The sequence below is a fragment of the Protopterus annectens genome, chromosome 11.part0, assembly GCF_019279795.1.
Source record: "Protopterus annectens isolate FY-2018-M chromosome 11.part0, PAN1.0, whole genome shotgun sequence".
Lineage (NCBI taxonomy): Eukaryota > Metazoa > Chordata > Ceratodontiformes > Protopteridae > Protopterus > Protopterus annectens.
Window position 1 is genome coordinate 829,867,622 of NC_056745.1, and position 19,163 is coordinate 829,886,784.

Below are 19,163 nucleotides of genomic sequence, written 5' to 3' on the forward strand. Positions count from 1 at the left end.
TTTCTAGCTTACTGTTTACTTATTTGACTAATGTTTGATACTGACTCCAGTTCTGAAGAGTTTGAGGTAATAATTGTATGGGGGTGTTGCAAACAAATCCCCACAGGAATTCCCATGGTTAGTATTTATTCAACTTTGGACCTGAACATGATGTGGACTCGTGTCTGAAATGTTCCCTCATCACCCCAAAAACAATTGTCAGATGGTTTCAGTAATTCCAGAAGTTTACATCCAAAAATGGAGGTGAGCCTAATTCCATGTAGCGAGGATGTCTGCCAATGATTCTAGGAGCATTCTGTCTAACAAATGCATAGCAATAAAAGGGAGAAGCAACAAATAACCTTGAACATTTTCTGTGACTCAGGTTTTTCTGAGTCTGACAGCCCTATGAGTGCTGAAGTATTTTTCCTGCTCCCCATCTGAAAATTCAGTTTCATCCAAAACTTCTGGTGAAGCCACTATGCACATGCCAATGCCATTGTTTCTGTGTGTCCTCACAGACCGACATGCCCAACATGCATCCAGAGGCAGAAGGTCCAGCAACATTAGAGGCCCACTTTGTGACAAGTGGGATCCCCAATATTCTTATGTGTGAGGAGGTCCCCAGTGATAGCATCAAGATATTGCTTCCCTGCCTACAACACAAGACAAGCAAAGCAGCTGTTCCCAACGTTCTGAGGAGGAAAGTGGCAAAGTACAAACCATGAGATTACAGGTTGCCTAACTTCTGAGGCTTCCATTGAGTTTTTAGTTGCCTTTTTTGAAGAGCCCTTGACTCAGAACCTGATAAGCTGGCATATGTGGGCCAAATTTCACCTACTGAAAATTATGTTTCTGGCACCAAAGACATCTTGTCCTCTGCATCTCCACTGGAGGATCTTTCCTTTGGGGATACCCTTCACAAGATATAGGAGGTTTTCCAGGTGGAAACTAAAGAATATTCTGAAGACCAGAAAAGGTGGTAATCCTATACGGGATTGCCTAAACCTCAACCTCTAGCAGGGTCTTCAGTACTAGATATCTTGGAAAATATGTTCAGCAATACATTTCTGGTGTCTGACTCCCTTACCCTACTCCATGGAAATCCAATGGGTTCTCCATGGTCAGAAACTCCCATTAGTATCTTTGTAAGAACTCACTGTCGGTTAGATCTTGTATCTCTGGATCCCAGTGAGGGAGCTACCTCAGCTCCAACTACAAATCATATTTTCAAATATAAGGAGAGCTGTGTGCACCTCTGCTATCCTTTCCTTTACAGCCTTAAACTGCCAGTTCTCGATGCCCACCTATCAGCAAACGCTGTAGGAATTGAAGGCATTGTTGTGAAGGAAGAAATGCTGGGCCTATGTGACCTCTCCTCTCAAGTCCCCAAGCACAATAAAAAATGTGTGAATGCTGGCCCAACTAATGGGTGTGTGATATGAAGACATGCCTGTCAGAGGACTATGCACATTCATGTTAAGGTCTACCAGAAACTGGTGGAGAAGGGAAAAAACTACCCAGTCAGTAATACAGACTTTTCAAACCGAGGAATTTCCCAACAATGTCTTGCTGGTCTTCTCACCACAAGCAAAACAGTGCAACACCTGGTAAAAGGAAGAGGTGGAAATTTAAGGAAAAATTGCAAGCTACACCCAGAACCAAGCCTGGGAGCTTTCAATGCCAAGAGAGATCAGCCATGACTCAGCAAGGCTCCCCCTTTCCTTTCCCTGTACAAGCTCACCCCAAACCAGTACCCCTATCCACCTACTCCCCCCCCCCTCAGAAAAAGTTGGAGAGTGATTGACCTTTTTTATTACAGGTTAAGAAGAAATCACATAAGAACAGTGGGGTACTAAGTATCTAATAAAGGCTACAAATTACACTTTCTAGACATAGTTAGGGAGCATTTCAGCAGTCCCATTAGTTATTTCTCATACCACAAGTAATTTGAGGTGCGATTCAGTTAGGTCCTTAGAAAGGGTTCCCCCTTGGACAGGGAGGAAGGACAATACTTTTACTCAAACTTATTTCTAGTTCCAAGGAAAGAAGGTGTCTGGAGACCCATTTTTTTCATCTCAACAAATATCACTTAGGGTTCCTTACTTTTCCAGACTTTAAAACAACTTTCCAATTATGTTTCACAATTTTTCCAAAAAATGCACTTGTGGTGATGCATGCAAGAGATGGTCCATGCTCCATCCCATCCAGGAGTGCAAAAAAAAAAAAAAGGACAAGGACAGCAGGAGAGGAGAGATTGTTTCCAGTTTGCTTCCTTACCCTTTGGCTCTCTTCTCTTTAAAATTAAAAAAAAAAAACAAACTCAAAAGCTCACCAGTTCTCATGCAGTATGCAGTATACAATGAACTCTTACTAAAAATGCCCAAAAAAATGAAAATTGAAATTTTTATTTCAATTCACACAATTCCCTGACTTGACAAAGATGTAACTTTATCAAGATAAACAATAAAAACAGGAAGAACACTGTAAATACCTTCCCACTCCCAGTTAAAAGTTAAAACCCAACTATTATTCAATTATTAATTATTATGATTAATTATTATAAATATTAAAAAAAATAAACTTAAAAAAAACAAAAATAAAAAAAAAAAAAAACAATCTGAAAAACAACTAAAACCAAACTAAATGAAAATACAGAATATCATATATACTTAACTCAGACATTTAAAAAACTAATATAAAATATAAAATCAAAAATATCTACATACTTAGATCTATTAACCACCATACTCAATAAATAACAATAATAAATAAATATAATAAAATGCATATATAATCATATATTGAAATATTATATTGATTTTATTATCTTTCCAGTGTCTTCAATTTCAAAAAAAAACAAATCAAAACACTACATTCAACCAGTGGCTTCTTAGTTGCCAAAATAGTAGCCAAAAATTCTCCTCCAGTCTTTCATACAGAAACCCCTGGGGTGGTCCTTACATAAACCTTAATGGATTATGGGGTCTTATGAAGCTCAAATGAATGCAATGATGTCATAATAATGTGTCCATAAAGGTTTTGGACCATTTTTAAGTCAAAATTAAATTCCAAAGTTCTCAAATATTAAATTCCACAAGTTTTCTCTCATCCAAACATACACAAACAATACATATGCATATACTGCACAGTAAACGCATCCTACTTAAAAACCAAACCTTTCTTATTAATACTTAAAAACTTAACCCTTTCCCATTAACATACATTGATTAATACCCTCACATACCCACATTGATTACACATTCCATTGTTGATGTGCATAATACCTTATTACAAATAAAAAAGCAAACATTTGAAAAGCAAAATGGTTTTGAGTGAGGAGGACTCCTGGGATGTTGACCCTGACTAATAATCTAAGGTATGTTGAGTGGGACTTTTCACAGTGTTCATGTTGAGTGTTCATCACAGTAGTGAGGATGTTTGGAATAGTACCCATATGTAGATATTGTTTGTCATAGGGTTATCTAAGGATAGTTGACATATAAGGTATATGTGTGTGTTTGAACATGTGTTTGAACAATATTTAATTTTATTTGATTGTGTTTAAGAATTTGATTTTTTTTTTTTGAATGTGAGTTTTTTATTGAACAGTGTTTGGGAGAGTGATGGAGAAGTTGGTTAGTATTTTTTTGAGAAAAATGGATTTGACAAGTTTTCCCCATTGTGAGATGGTGAATTTCTTTTTTCTCCATTTTATTCTAATTTTTCAGCCCTTTTGACTCAATTTATGAAATTTTAACCTACATCAATGGATCTACCCTCTTTTTGAGGTTGACACATACGGTGGTGAGAAATGAAATACCTTATTTAGATGTAAGATTAATTAAGGACACTGGCTCTCATTACTTTATGGCTGAAATATATAGGAAGGGGACATATTAAAATAGTTTTCTGCATTTCAGTAGTTCGCATCCTTATAAACAGAAAAAGGTTGTCATTAAGGGGCAATTTGTCAGGGCAGTGTGTATGGTGTCCCTCTTTGAATCCTTCCTTAACAAATGTGATGTTTTGAAGGCTATGTTTCTGAGAAGGGGCTACCTTCCCTTATTGATTGAGGAAGTGTTGTTGGAGGTTATTGATAAAAGGAAAAGTGGCCACTTTAAGGCTATATTGTCCCAGGTAGAGGATGGATTAGTTAATGACAGGTTGGAAATGGGTTCTGGAAGCACTGATGGAGCCGTTATAGAATCCAGTGTTAGTAGAAGGTGTGAGTCTGAAATAGGTACCTGTAATAACTTCCAATCAGCTTTTGTGTGAATTAAAAATTTCATTGCCGTGTTTTGGGTGTTCTTTTAGTAACAGTCTATTGTATACTGCATTTCCCTGTTGGCAACTTGGGTTCAGAGCTTCATTTTGGACTTTGGTTCGTGTTTTTGTGTTTCTTGCTGTGCTAGTTTTTAAAAAATGTCAGGCTCCAGTGACTGCATTTTACATGACAAAGGATATCCAGATTTACTCCCACTTGGATATCTGCCAATATGGCATTCTTCATGGTCTGGACATAACTCTGACTTGCACCAGAAACCTGGTCTCACAGTCAACAAGGAAAAGTCATGCTTGAGATTTCCCAAAAGCGTGTCTGTACACCACATGAGCAAAGCCTTCCTCCCCATAACAAATTAGCTCATTTGACTTGATGTTTCCAAAGTGTTCTGCAATAGACAGAGATCACAATGCAAGGGAGTTTCTTAGGCTGTTAGGCTTCATGGAATCTTGCATTTTAATGGTTCACATAACATGTCTGCACATCAGAAAACCCCAGCAGTACATAAGAAACAGATGGTGGCAGCATATCCTTCTGTTAAACATAAAATCCCTTTTTCTTCCTGCATCAGCAGGGGGAATCATGGTGAATTTAGCAATGTGCTCAGAATGAGGGAATGCCCTTCAGGGCACCTGTGTCTGCCAAGCCTTGTGGGATTATTTTGGAGCCCTTCAGGTACACAGTACTTAGGAAGACAAGTGCGAAGACTGCACATGGACATCAAAGAATTGATGGCTATTATACTTGGCTTGAAAGCCTTCACTACTGCCCTTAAGCAAAAATGTTCGCCAGCTGAAGAAAGACAATACAAATGTGAGGATTCTGTGTCTGCAGAATATGCTTGTCTTCCCAGCAGCATAAACTCAGTAAATAAAGTTATTGTGCACAGAACTAGACAAATATAAAACGATAATCTGGCAAATAAAAATGAACATCAGTGCAGTTTGTGTTTGAAGCAGATAAGTAAAAAAAATCCCAAAGTAATATCCCCACTGAGATTGTTGTCCCTTCTTTACTCCCTCTGAATAGGTACCACAGATTGTGCTTGAATAAAGACTCAGAGAGATAGCTACTGATAACCTCCTAAACCTAAACATCCAGAAAATATCTAGAATGTTCTTTGTCTGAAGTACAGGAATCTGATCCCCTATTACCCTTCATCAAATAAGGTTTGCAATAAACACAAAATAGTAGAGGTATAAACAAAAATCCAGTGTCAGCACACTGTGTCTATGAGGTAAAACAATATTCAACCACACTGGATAAGATTTAACAAAGGCATAGTTAATAATTTCAGTAGCTGTTTTAGTCCATTTTTGTAGTCCATACTCTCTGAATGGAATGTCTCATGGCCTGTACAACCCTAGGCATACAGCTAGCTTTAAGAAGAAACAGAAACATGTTTGTCATCAAAATTAATGAATATAAATTTAGCAATTCTGATTTAAGAAAAAATAAAGCATCCCAGGGTATTTGGGGAGCTTTACCCTACAAAACCTCAAACTTAAATATAAAGGCCACAATATAATAAACTCAAGATTATAAGGCCTCAGAGAAATAAGCACCTTATTCAACAAATATCCATTTGTACAACTGCAGATGCAAAAGATTTAGCTTTGCAGATCATTATATTAATAAGCCGGTATGCCAGAAATTATTCCACCAACTGATTGTAGTCTATAGACCTCATAGTTGCTGACAAAAACTCAAAATACTGTCTGCACAACATTGGCCCCAGTTTGCAACATACAAACAAATCAGTGACAAATCAGCTATATCAGAAGACTGTTTGTCTTTTCCTGGTTAGGGGTCGCCACAGAGGAACTCCAGTCTAATAATGATTGGCAGTCAATTTTTATGGTGCCGAGTTGCCAGCCCGACACCAAACCTTCAGTGAGGGCACGTCCATTCACGCATGTCTTTCGGAGGCCATTCGACCGCGGGGAAGACATGCAGACTCCACACAGAAGGCACTCCAGCCAAGAACCGAACAGGAGAACCTCTTGCTGTGAGGCAACAACGCTAGCGCTGTACCACCGCAGCTATGGATTAATTTGTAGCCAGCCCAAACTGCACCTGAAATAGAGACCATACAAATAAATAGTGTGTTGTATCAATTTATATATATCCACAGAAAACGGATAGTCATGCTTCCAAACAGTGTTTACATAACCATGGCAAAGAGTTAAAAATATGAGCATAGGCAAAGACAGCCATATTCAATATAGTCCTCAGGACAGCAGATGCATATCTTCATTAAAAGATTTTAGAAAATCATTAAAATAAACACCTTAAAAATCCACCCAATGTTACTGCTATGACAATATGGCTGTTCTCTCGTTATATACCATCATCTTTACTTTTTTAGTAAACCATACCTCTGTCTATGTAAACCTGTGATCCTACAGTCCTCTGCAACATACATCTTCACTCTTACAAACTAGCCTTTCCATTAAACTCCATCCTCAAAACTCAACTTTTACTTGCAGTTTTGTTAAGCCCCTCCACCCTCCCTCACACACTTTTACTCTCCTTCCTTCCAACCTTTCTTCACTTCTTTGCAGCACAGCTGTCTTCTCTTAAAACTGTTCTGCTGCACCTTTCACTAACCTCCTTCGCTAGATCTTTACTGTTACCTCACATTTCCCTTCCACTCCAGATATACTTAAAATCTTAGTCTTTCGTTTCTAGTACAGACTTAAAGGTTTATAGTTCATTTTACTCCAATTGAATGTTATCATATACCTGTGTAAAGCATTGTAAATATTGCATAAACTGCAATGTTTATGTTTTAATGTGCTTGTTATAATCACACTTGTGCCTTTTTTAACTCGCTGTACTGTATTCCTTCCTGTATCCACTATTGTAACCTGCTGTACGTCACTGTCCTAGTGTCCCAGGTCATGTCTGAAAGGGTCCTCGGACTAACGTACCTATCTGGTTAACAAATACATAAATAAATAAAGGAAGAATAAAGAAGTGATGTGATATGAGTCCACCAGTGTGCTAGTTAAACTACTTTCCTAACTGCAAAACGTGAACATACCCTGCAACAACTGAAATGTATCTCAGAAAAGTTTTACTTATTTATCCATCTAAGCCCTCTACAATTCAGGGATAAACACAGATTAGATAAAACCAAGAGTAAATCCCATCTTAGACTATAAAGGCTGGAGGGTTAGGGATAGGGTTAAAACCCATGACTAAGGTGGGCATGTCACTATTCAGATGAACTTGTGGCTAATGTTGCTGGGGGTTTTAGTGTGAAGATCAGGAAAGGAAATAGTTTTCCTTTCTCGGTCCTATGGAGGTTTGATATTTAGGGTATTTGATATTATGTACTTTTAAACTTCTTAATGTTAGTATTTTATATTTGACATTAAATATATTTGATCATACATAACGCAACCATATACATATATGAGTCTATTACTTTTCTATCTAAGACACTTTTCATCTAATTGCAAAATATCTGAAAAAAATTCACCTAAAACACACAGATGAATCATGTTACATCCAAAACTACAAATACAGCAAATACTTCCCTAAAACGTCTTTAATTGAAGGGGGAAGCCCCCCACCTTACTCAAATATCTAACTAGACAGTCACACAGCCATGGAGAAAAGAGGAAACTCCTCACACTGTGAATCACTGCTAGTGCACAAGCGCAAATGTCTAGAGAAAGAGATATAACATCACAGTGGGCATTAGAAAACCATAAATACTGATCAACACTAATTTGCACTGCAATTCTTGTGAGCCAAAACCACACCAGCAGTGAATTTCTATAGCCTTGCAAACTTTACCATGAAATGTATGCAGTCATTTGTCTTTTCAATTAAATGTCTTTTAGATCAGTTGTAACACTTTTTTAGATGAATTGCATATTAGATAAAATGTCACAAACCCTTGATATATATATATATATATATATATATATATATATATATACACACACACACACACACACACACACACACACACACACACACACACACACATTTAAAACAGCAAACCCTCCTATAAGCAACCCTTTAAACAGTGATCAGTTTAGAGCAAATGTTCATATGCTCAAAAAAATGAACAATTATTACTTTCTATTTTTTCCCACCACACCTACTGCTAAATATATATACTAAAAATGATGTTGCACAACAGCGGGGTAAGGGCAAATTCCCTTACCCTGCTGTAATGAAATCCCATTCAAAAGACTGCCAGCAGAAACTCCATTTGGAAGAATGTTTGCTCATATGAGCATTCAGTTGTTTTTACAGCACAAAAATGCATTTGCTCAAGTGAGCGTTCATTCTTCCTAATTGTAACCATACACATATATATAGTTATGTGCGATCTCTGAGTTTTATATATAAGTAGGGGGGTATGGGTGGTGCAGCCCCCCACATGGGGGTGCAGGGGGGCTTTCCCCCCTGCTTATATGTAGTGTAGGGTTGTGTGGTTTGTGTGCTGTGGGTGGAATGGTGTGTGTGTGTGTGTGTGTGTGTGTGTGTGTGTGTGTGTGTGTGTGTGTGTGTGTGTGTGTGTGTGTGTGTGTGTGTTATGTGGTGTATGGTATATGTATTTTTGTGATTGTGTGATTCGTGATTGTGGGTTTCGGTATTGTGAATGGTTCGGCTTCATGGTCTTGGAATGTTGAAATTCAGTATTTCAGCATTTCGAGATTATGAAGTGAAACCACACACACACACACACACACACACACACACACACACACACAAACAAACGCACACACGCACACACACACATATGCACTATTTTAGGCATAGCCTGGAATAGTACAGAGACAAAGCTATATTAAATTCTTGATAAGATTCTGAAGAAGTCTGTTTATTCATCAGCTCTAAATCTTTTACTAAATATTTTGTGTGGACATATCCTTCGGCATTGTTTGCATTTGTTTATTTCATTCTTGATAAGATCACAGCCATTGAAACAAACAGGTAAGCTGATATCAGCAAATGTTGGAGTTAAAACATTTAGCATTTCCATTAAACTGGGATACCAAGGGAAAAAAGTAAAAGTATTTCATTATTTATAGTCGTACATAAAGCAAATACAAAAGCATCAAAGATGAGCGTGAAAGAACTTTCTAGGTCTGATTGCACTTTGTGATACCTGACATACTGAAACAAACCCACTGCAGGCAATATGATATCTAAGACACTGACATGTCATAAGTAAAGAAATAAATTTTAATACTGGTTTATTTTCACCTTCCAGTGTAGACATTCTGTTCCCACACTCCCACTCTCTAACTGCGCTACCTTTAAAGTTTCACCATCTCAGAGCAAAGGGAATATCTGCATTTCTGAGAGGGAATGATCCCTGAGGCATTATTTTTAGAGATCAGGGATGCAGCAGTAGAAATCTCATAATGTGCCTTGCAAGGGAAATCAGCCTGCTTTCAACAATCCTTTAAACTTTGTTCAGTTAGCTCGTGATACATGTTAGTCAGTCAAGTGAAGTGGCGGAACTTTGCTGAATTTAAGTTCAGTATCAGGCAGTCAGGATTTTTTAAGTATTCTTGTGATTTCTGCATGAAGAAAGGTGTTGAAATAAAGTTTCAAGCAAGAAATGCATGACAGAATAAGACAGAGAATCCTGCTTTACTCTGATTGAGTGTGTGTGCGTGTGTGTGCGTGTGTGTGTGTGTGTGCGTGTGTGTGTGTGTGTGTGTGTGTGTGTGTGTGTGTGTGTGTGTGTGTGTGTGTGTGTGTGTGTGTGTGTGTGTGTGTGTGTGTGTGTGTCTCTCTCTCTCTCTCTCTCTATATATATATATATATATATATATATATATATATATATATATATATATATATAAAATATTATACAATTATACACACACACACACACACATATATTTATATATATATAAAATTATAATTATAATTATATATGTGTGTGTGTGTGTGTGTGTGTGTGTGTGTGTGTGTATGGTTTCATTTCATATTGCCAAAATGCTGAAATATCGAATGTCAGCATTTCGACAGTATAAAGCCGAAACCATCACAACACCGGCACTTCACAATCATGAAACCACAACATCGAACACACAGCACACAACACACAAACCATAACACCCACAACACAAAACAAACACAACAAAAGACCACACAGACACACACTTACACTACACATATGCAGGGGCGCAAGCACCCCCCACACCCCCCTACTTATATATAGTAACTCCGAGATCGCACAAACAGTTAAAAAAAAATCACACACAGCCAACACACACACACTCATACCTTGTACAAGTTACAAAAACACTCACTCACCTTAAACTGCAGACCACTTCCGTAATATAACGAAAATGCATAAGCGCAAATTCGACATAGTCCTATTCGCGTTTATGCCCTTTCGTAATTTTGAAGTTTTGGCTTCATGGACACAGATTGCTGAAATTTGATATTTCAGCAATTCGTGATTATGAAGTGAAACCATATATATATATATATATATATATATATATATATATATATATATATATATATATATATATATACATATATAGACATATACATAGACATACATATATGAATACACACACACATACACACACACACACACACACACACACACACACACACACGCACACACTTGGAAAGCCAGAGTGTAAAGTTGTAGGGTTAGAATGTCTGGGGAGGTTGGCCAATCTGTTTTACTTGATCTCTTAAGAGATTTATAGAAGCCGAACTTGAGGAGGTATGAACCAGACAAGGAGCAAGACTGAGTCTTAGAGCTAAAATGTGAAGAAAGATTGAGAACAGATGATTAATATAACTGGATGCTTGAGTGAGCTTAATTAATACTGTAATGGTGTAGAACGGAGGAAATATAGAGAGAAGGAATCTTTGTATTTGACTTGAAACAATCAATCTGGTTTGTAGACAGCTGTTGAGCCAGCTTAGAAAAGTGGGATGGACATCTAAATCTCAGACCTTGAGACATAATAGTCCATAGTTGATGATGTCAAGGACATTTATGAGGTCAATAAGTGGTTGCACTGCATTTCCTTTTGTTCTGGATAAACACAGACAGTTGTAGCATCATCCAAATGGGAAAAAATGCATTCTATGCAAGGAACAATCCTTACTGTACCCCCTCTTACTTATATTTATGAAATCCATGCTTACATAGTTGCAGAACAAAGGAAGATATAAAAAAGTACATCACCACTGACAAATATTTCCTTTGACAAACTCTAACCAAAATATCGCAATATGAGAAACAAGCTGTAACCTCATGCACTTTTGATTTAACCATTAAAGGGAAAGACCAATATGCACTACCACCAGGAGTGGATGTCTGGCATAGTGGGCAATTCCTTGACTACAACCAGATGACCACAAATTGATTATCTGCTTCAGACCTGAAGAAGCTGAGTGGGAAATCATGAAAATGTCACCAGTCTGTCCATCTTGGAGGGATGTAAGCAGTCCTGCCCATCACTGTAGTGGCATCTAATGGAAAGTGAGGTACATGGTATGTAGCATAATGGCTGAGGACATGCACTTGGAGCTCCCAAACCACACTTGTGATAGCCTTCACAAAGCATGTATTGGAATGAGCATGCCCTCATGTGATGGTATTGTAGGACCTCACAGCTGCAAGCATGGACATCAACTGCTTAGGGGGAGGTTAGGGCCATACATAACAAAAACACTGATGTCTACCTGGATAATGATCTCTTACAATTACCTCTTGCTTACAGGGAAATGGATAGGTCAACTGATTATGAGTAGTCTGATGGCTGTCAGCTGGAAGGGATAAAAAGAACCTAGAAAAAAAATACTATACTAGATTACAGGCCCTTGTCCATGTCTGTTAAAACATCATCTGAAAGGATGAGAGATGCATAGCAGCATTATATTGGCTATAGCGGCTAATAAGAAAACGAGAAGTCTTGAGTGGCTGACACTTTTTCCAACATTTTACTGTCAGAATTACAAGAAGTGTATCATTGCTTGAGATTCTGTGTGATTTTTTTTCTTCTTTTTGGCTTTTCCCGGTTAGGGGTCACCACAGCGGATCACCTGTCCGCTCATGATTGGCAGTTGAGTTTTATGGTGTTGAGTTGCCAGCCCAGCGCCCAACCTTCCACAGGAGGCACACACACACATGCCCTCACGCCTAGGGCCAATTTAGAGTGTCCAATCCACCTACAGCATGGCTTTGGGATGTGGGAGTAAATCGGAGCACCCGGAGGAAACCTATGCGACCACAGGGAGGACATGCAGACTACGCACAGAAGGCACCCCAGCTGAGGATCAAACTGGAGAACCTCTTGCTGTGAGGTGGCAATGCTAAACACTGCACCACCGTGGCCACCCTCTGTGTGACTTTTTTTTTAAACAACAAAAGAAATCTTTATTAAATTATCACATATGATAAAGGCAGTCTTACATTTGTATAAATGAGAAACAAACCACTTTAATACAATTTTAGTTGCAAACATTATGCATCACAGACCCCATTGAGACAACTGTAGTTGCAAACATTATACATCACTTATAATCTATCCAGTCATTGTCAATTAAGTATTTCATAACTCATTCAAATTCTGCCTTTTTTTAAACCTTGTTCCTCCTCTGCATATAATGCTGTCACAATTTCCATTTTTCCTATGTAGTTTGCTCTATCCCTTTTCTAAAAATCCCAATTCCAGTTGATTTATCTCTGTTACTCTAGTCACTACTTCTAGTAAAGTCAGTTTAGACTTTTTTTTTCCATTTTTTAGTAATTGTTTTTTGGCAGTCACCATAATTAAACTCAGCAAGGCCTTACTATGTCTAGGCAATTCGGATTCTGTATCATAACTCAGAAAAATAATTTCCTTAGTTACACCAATTTGCTCACCCAATATCTCTGACAAAGCAGTCTGCAGGGAATCTTTAATGTCTGCCAACTCTTTACACTCCCAGAAGATAAGTTCCCTGTTACCTCTTTCTTCCCCATCACACCTCCAACATTTCTTGTCTACCTGAGGAAAAATTCTTTGGAGTCTACTTGGAGTATAAAAACACCAACTGTATGTAAATACTTCCAACCAAAGATCTTAAATCTCCTAGACTTTGTTGCATATTTGGAAGACATACATATAACCCCCATTGTCTGTTTGTGAATTGCTTATCCAGTCTCTCTTCCCAATCTTTTCTATGCTCCTCTGATTGATTCTTATAGTTGTCATGCAATATTTTATATGCTGTAGTAATTATTCCTTTTTTAACTGCAGCTTCTGTTTTAGATTATATTAAAAACTCTACCAGTGCTGGTTTTCCATTTAAGACCCCCTATTTCTTTCTATTTTCCTGCACTCTGATATCAGTTCTTGATAAGGAAGGCATTCTCTAACCTGCAGTCCAAATAAATTCTTGGTGTCTTCCCATTCTATTACCTTTCCCTTTCTAGTTATTTGCTCCCAATACCTTGGATCCGTTCCCAGTTTTCTCCAGTAAATTCCAGCCACCTCTTGTCTATTGTCTGTATCTCTAATTGCAGTCATCCATATCAGTAGAATTTCTTTTCTCCATTCTCATGCTGGTTTAGTTCTTAGAATACCCCCTGCTATTTTATGAATATAATACTCTGTATGATTTTGTTGTTCTCCTTAAGAGTCTGCATCCAAAGTCCCAATCTCTCCTTATTTCTTGAGCTTCCCTCCTGTATCATCATCATCATTCCTTTCCACTTTGAATTATAGTTTTCTGCTTGTGCTGTGTAAAAAAGCCTTAACTGTGTTGCTCGAAAATACCCCTTCAAATTGAATAATCCTAGTCCCTTGTCCTATTGGAAGAATCAGCTTATCCACTTGACCTTTGCTGTCTTCCTCTCCCAGATAAAATCCTTCAGCTCTTTTTTAATTGCTATCCACAACTTCTCATCCAGTTGATAAAAATATGCCTGACCTGTGTATAATCCTAAAGGGACTAAAAACATTTTAACCGCTTGTATCTTACTGTCCATATCCATATAACGAAGCTTCCAGTTTATCTTCGCTTGTATCTTACTGTCGCTATCCACATAACAAAGCTTCCAGTTTATCTTCGATTGTATCTTACTGTCCATATCCACATAACGAAGCTTCCAGTTTATCTTCGCTTGTATCTTACTGTCCATATCCACATAACGAAGCTTCCAGTTTATGTTAGCTTGTATCTTACTGTCCATATCCACATAACGAAGCTTCCGGTTTATCTTCGCTTGTATCTTACTGTCCATGTCCACATAACGAAGCTTCCGGTTTATCTTCGCTTGTATCTTACTGTCCATATCCACATAACGAAGCTTCCGGTTTATCTTCGCTTGTATCTTACTGTCCATATCCACATAACGAAGCTTCCGGTTTATCTTCGCTTGTATCTTACTGTCCATATCCACATAACGAAGCTTCCGGTTTATCTTCGCTTGTATCTTACTGTCCATATCCACATAACAAAGCTTCCGGTTTATCTTCGCTTGTATCTTACTGTCCATATCCACATAACGAAGCTTCTGGTTTATCTTCGCTTGTATCTTACTGTCCATATCCACATAACGAAGCTTCCGGTTTATCTTCGCTTGTATCTTACTGCCATATCCACATAACGAAGCTTCCGGTTTATCTTCGCTTGTATCTTACTGTCCATATCCACATAACGAAGCTTCCGGTTTATTTTCGCTTGTATCTTACTGTCCATATCCACATAACGAAGCTTCCGGTTTATCTTCGCTTGTATCTTACTGTTCATATCCACATAACGAAGCTTCCAGTTTATCTTCGCTTGTATCTTACTGTCCATATCCATATAACGAAGCTTCCAGTTTATCTTTGCTTGTATCTTACTGTCCATATCCACATAACGAAGCTTCTGGTTTATCTTCGCTTGTATCTTACTGTCCATATCCACATAACGAAGCTTCCAGTTTATCTTCGCTTGTATCTTACTGTCCATATCCACATAACGAAGCTTCCGGTTTATCTTCGCTTGTATCTTACTGTCCATATCCACATAACGAAGCTTCCGGTTTATCTTCGCTTGTATCTTACTGTCCATATCCACATAACGAAGCTTCCGGTTTATCTTCGCTTGTATCTTACTGTCCATATCCACATAACGAAGCTTCCAGTTTATCTTCGCTTGTATCTTACTGTCCATATCCACATAATGAAGCTTCCAGTTTATCTTTGCTTGTATCTCACTGTCCATATCCACATAACGAAGCTTCCGGTTTATTTTCGCTTGTATCTTACTGCCATATCCACATAACGAAGCTTCCGGTTTATCTTCGCTTGTATCTTACTGTCCATATCCACATAACAAAGCTTCCGGTTTATCTTCTGTTTAGTCTCCTCCAACATGTCCTTAGCTGCCACAACTGAGTCATTTTTAATCCGTACTCCAAATACTTCATTTTGTCATGTCCCCATAAATATGGATATTGCTGGACCAATTCATGTGTGGGTACCTAATTTATGCTGTTGCCTTTGTTTTAGCTTCATTAATTTTGTATCCTGAGAAAATATTAAACTGTTTTAAAATGTTCCACAACACTTTAATGTCTCTTTATGCTTTTGTCAGGTATAAAATAATATCATCTGCAAATAGAGCCAGCTTTTCTTGGCTATCATACCAATTATATCCTTCAGTTTCTGAGTCCCTTATTTTCTTTGCCCGTGATTCTAAATATAATGCAAACAAAGGGGAAAGAGGGCAACTCTGCCTGGTTCCCTTACTCAAGCAGAAATTATCAGAGAGGAACCCACCCACTTTAATTTTCACCTCCAATCCCTCATATATACTTCTAATCACCCTCATAATTTTATCAGGGAAAGCAACTACTTCCATTGCCCTGCTCATAAAGTCCAGATTACTCTGTCAAATGCTTTCCCTGCAATGAAGACCCACCAACAACTGTGGTATTTTTTTACATTCTGCTTCCATCTGGATCATCAGTGTTCTGTTAATGTTATCCAATGTTTGCCTCTCCTCCACAAAATCACACTGATCCATATCTATCAATTTTGGCATCACTTTTACCATTCTTTTAGCCAAGATTCTGTGTGATTTGTACTTTTTTACAGACTGTGGTCTACCTCTCAAGACACATAAGTAGAAAATTAATATTAATGTGACAACAATAAAATGAAGGGTATACTAACTTTAATAGTAGGTTAAAACTATTTGTGAAAGATGTATTGGAAGTGAGATCAGATTCATCCTTATTCAGTTTCTCTGAAGCTTCGTTTAGAGGAGATATGACCGCAAACTGAACCTTGAATGCATTGATAGTTGCATCACAGTGTCATAAGTCACTCCAGATATGCCCTGATTGTTGAGAATGTTAATGAGACATTCCTATGATGGATTTTATCTTTTTCAGGGTGATTTAGTGCAGCTAAAGAGATCTGTAACAAACCCATTCTGCAGATGTGCTGTTTGTCTGTCTGTCTAATCAGTCTCTTTTTCACAGTTGTTTCTTTTTGCTTTGTTGCCTACCAAGTGCCTTTCATTTGCCATGTAAAAATACAGCAGCACTACTATTGAATCAGTGTTGTCAACAGAATACAATTGGCTTTTGTGTGGTCAAGTCATTCACTGATTAAAAATGGCAAGTGAGCAGTGTCATTTTCCATTGGTTAGTGATGACTTTGTTGTCCTGCAGGGTTCACTTAACTTGCGGAATGTTAATTTCTCCCAGTATGCAACAACCTCAGAGATGATTATAAAAGTAGGGGGTGCATCCCCTGAGTGGGGCATTTGGGAGACTGGCCCCTTATAAAAATGTTTTTGATTTTGTAGTTGGGGTAACACATATTTACACATCTGAACAGTAAACATGCAGGAAACATAGTTGCAGTTAAGCTGCCGGAGTATTAGTTTGAGTGATTGTGCCTGGTAAGACGCAAAGACAATACACAATAATAATGTCAGAAATATTTGGGAAAACTGCACAAATATAGCTGGAAGTGATTATAATGTTAATCAAATGCTTTGATTGATAATGGTGGTAAAGAGTTTGCAACTTCAGTTAGCCACTGGAAGGAGTTTGACACCATGAAATTCTGGATTTACTGCTGAGGAAATCAGATATGTGGGTAGTACATACCTGTTCTTAAACAAAATCCTTAGCATGAAGATGCATATTATTATACATTTAGGATAGCTATTCTGTGACTGGTAAAATAATAGCAGTCACTAAACTCTTTCACACAGCTACTACTGGTTATATGGTTGATTACATTTACAGTATATAATTTTTATATTATTGAGTAATTAAGTTTTTTATAGGTTATACTTATCTATATTATATTATAGGAATCTTATTACAGTTTGTTTTATTTCTGAGTTACCCACTTTAGTGACAAGATGATGACAGCCACTAATGAGTTTTGTCGCTTGAAGTCAGCATGATGCAGTACAGTCAGTCACTATTTCCCTTATTTATTTATTTTAGCATCAGTTTCTACTTGTTTATATTATATGTCTTATCATGTATCCTCCTATAAAATGCAAAGTTCTCCTTTGTATTTCTTTTCTAATGACCCTTTAACCTCTTCCATTGTATCTGATTTTATTCATTTTGTGTAATCTTATTGTTACTTGCAAACTTGTGTAGTGTTTTTACTAAAGCACTTTAATAAAATATTGATTAGTTGCTTGATTCATTGATTTTGTAAGGGATGCTGGTGAATTCTCCAATTGCAGAGTCAGCAAAGTGTGTGTTGACTAAAAGCAATTTTGGCAACATAACATCACTGACTTCACAGCTGCAGAAGTTACTTTCAGCGAGTTGTACTATAGTTCAGTTACTGATTCTGTTATAGTTAATATAATCCTTGCTTTATCACACTGTTCCATTCAGCATATCAGCTGGTAATGCAGTCACTTGATATTTTCTGCTTAGTCTAAGTTTGTTTTCAGGTGCTTGTTTGGACAAGATAAAAAATATCATAAGTAAGAAGCAATTCAAAGCAGGTAGAGGATTCCTAAGGATGAGTATACCTCAATGTTGTTCAAGTTAGAGCTGGGAGAGAAAGAAGATAGCAAATCCACTTAAAGGAGGGGAATGCAAAAGACGGAACCCACATTTTATATAAAGTTATTAAGTGTTGACTGAGGGTACCCTTAAGGGAAATGGAGTCCTAGGCAAAGGTCCCTATGGTGCTCCCCCCTACTTGCAGGCCCTTTTTTACCTTAGCTAATTTGATGAGTTACTTTAGCTACAGGAAATTGAACTAGTGCAGGAGATGTGTAATATAAGGAGGGAAAACTTGTCAAGTTACACTTCAATGCATAAGCTTCTCTTAACAAGGTGAGATATACTAAAGCCTTTTCAAAAGAGGTGCCTGTCTCCAGTACAGACACGTAATGATGCTCTGTCTTGTCCTCTAGTTTGTAATTCTTAAGGCATTTCATTAGGGAGGACATTTAGTGGACTAAATAAGAAGCTAAAACCATTCTGAGATGCTAAAGAAGTCCATTGTGTGGCATTGAAGATGCCAGTCCTCAGGACATCTGTGTTGTGCCAGTCCTCAGGACATCTGTGTTATGCCAGTCATTAGGACATCTGTGTTCCCTGTGTGAAGTTACTTAGCATACTATTCTGCTAACATCTGCCAGAGGTTAGACTGAAACTCATTGTTTCTGGTTTGACCCCACACCCCCATTAGAAAGAGACTCATTCACAATGGTCATCAGTTTTCCTTCCATGGTTGAGGTACATTTCCAGTCCTATAAGTGGCATCTGAAAAAGACCTCACTGCTCTGAGCCCATAGACTACCAGTCTTTTCTTTGTGGTATATTTTATAGATAAAATTACAATACCTTTAATACTATATGATTTATTTTGTCCACACTGGTTTAATGGTATCCTAAATGAAAGATAGTACTGTCATC

General features: G+C 37.7%; 1 protein-coding gene across 1 annotated transcript in view; it reads left to right on the forward strand.

Moving 5' to 3' along the window:
• Positions 1–19,163, forward strand: part of SLC15A5 (solute carrier family 15 member 5) — a 313,596-nt gene that overhangs the window by 81,232 nt on the left and 213,201 nt on the right. The window lies entirely within an intron of this gene.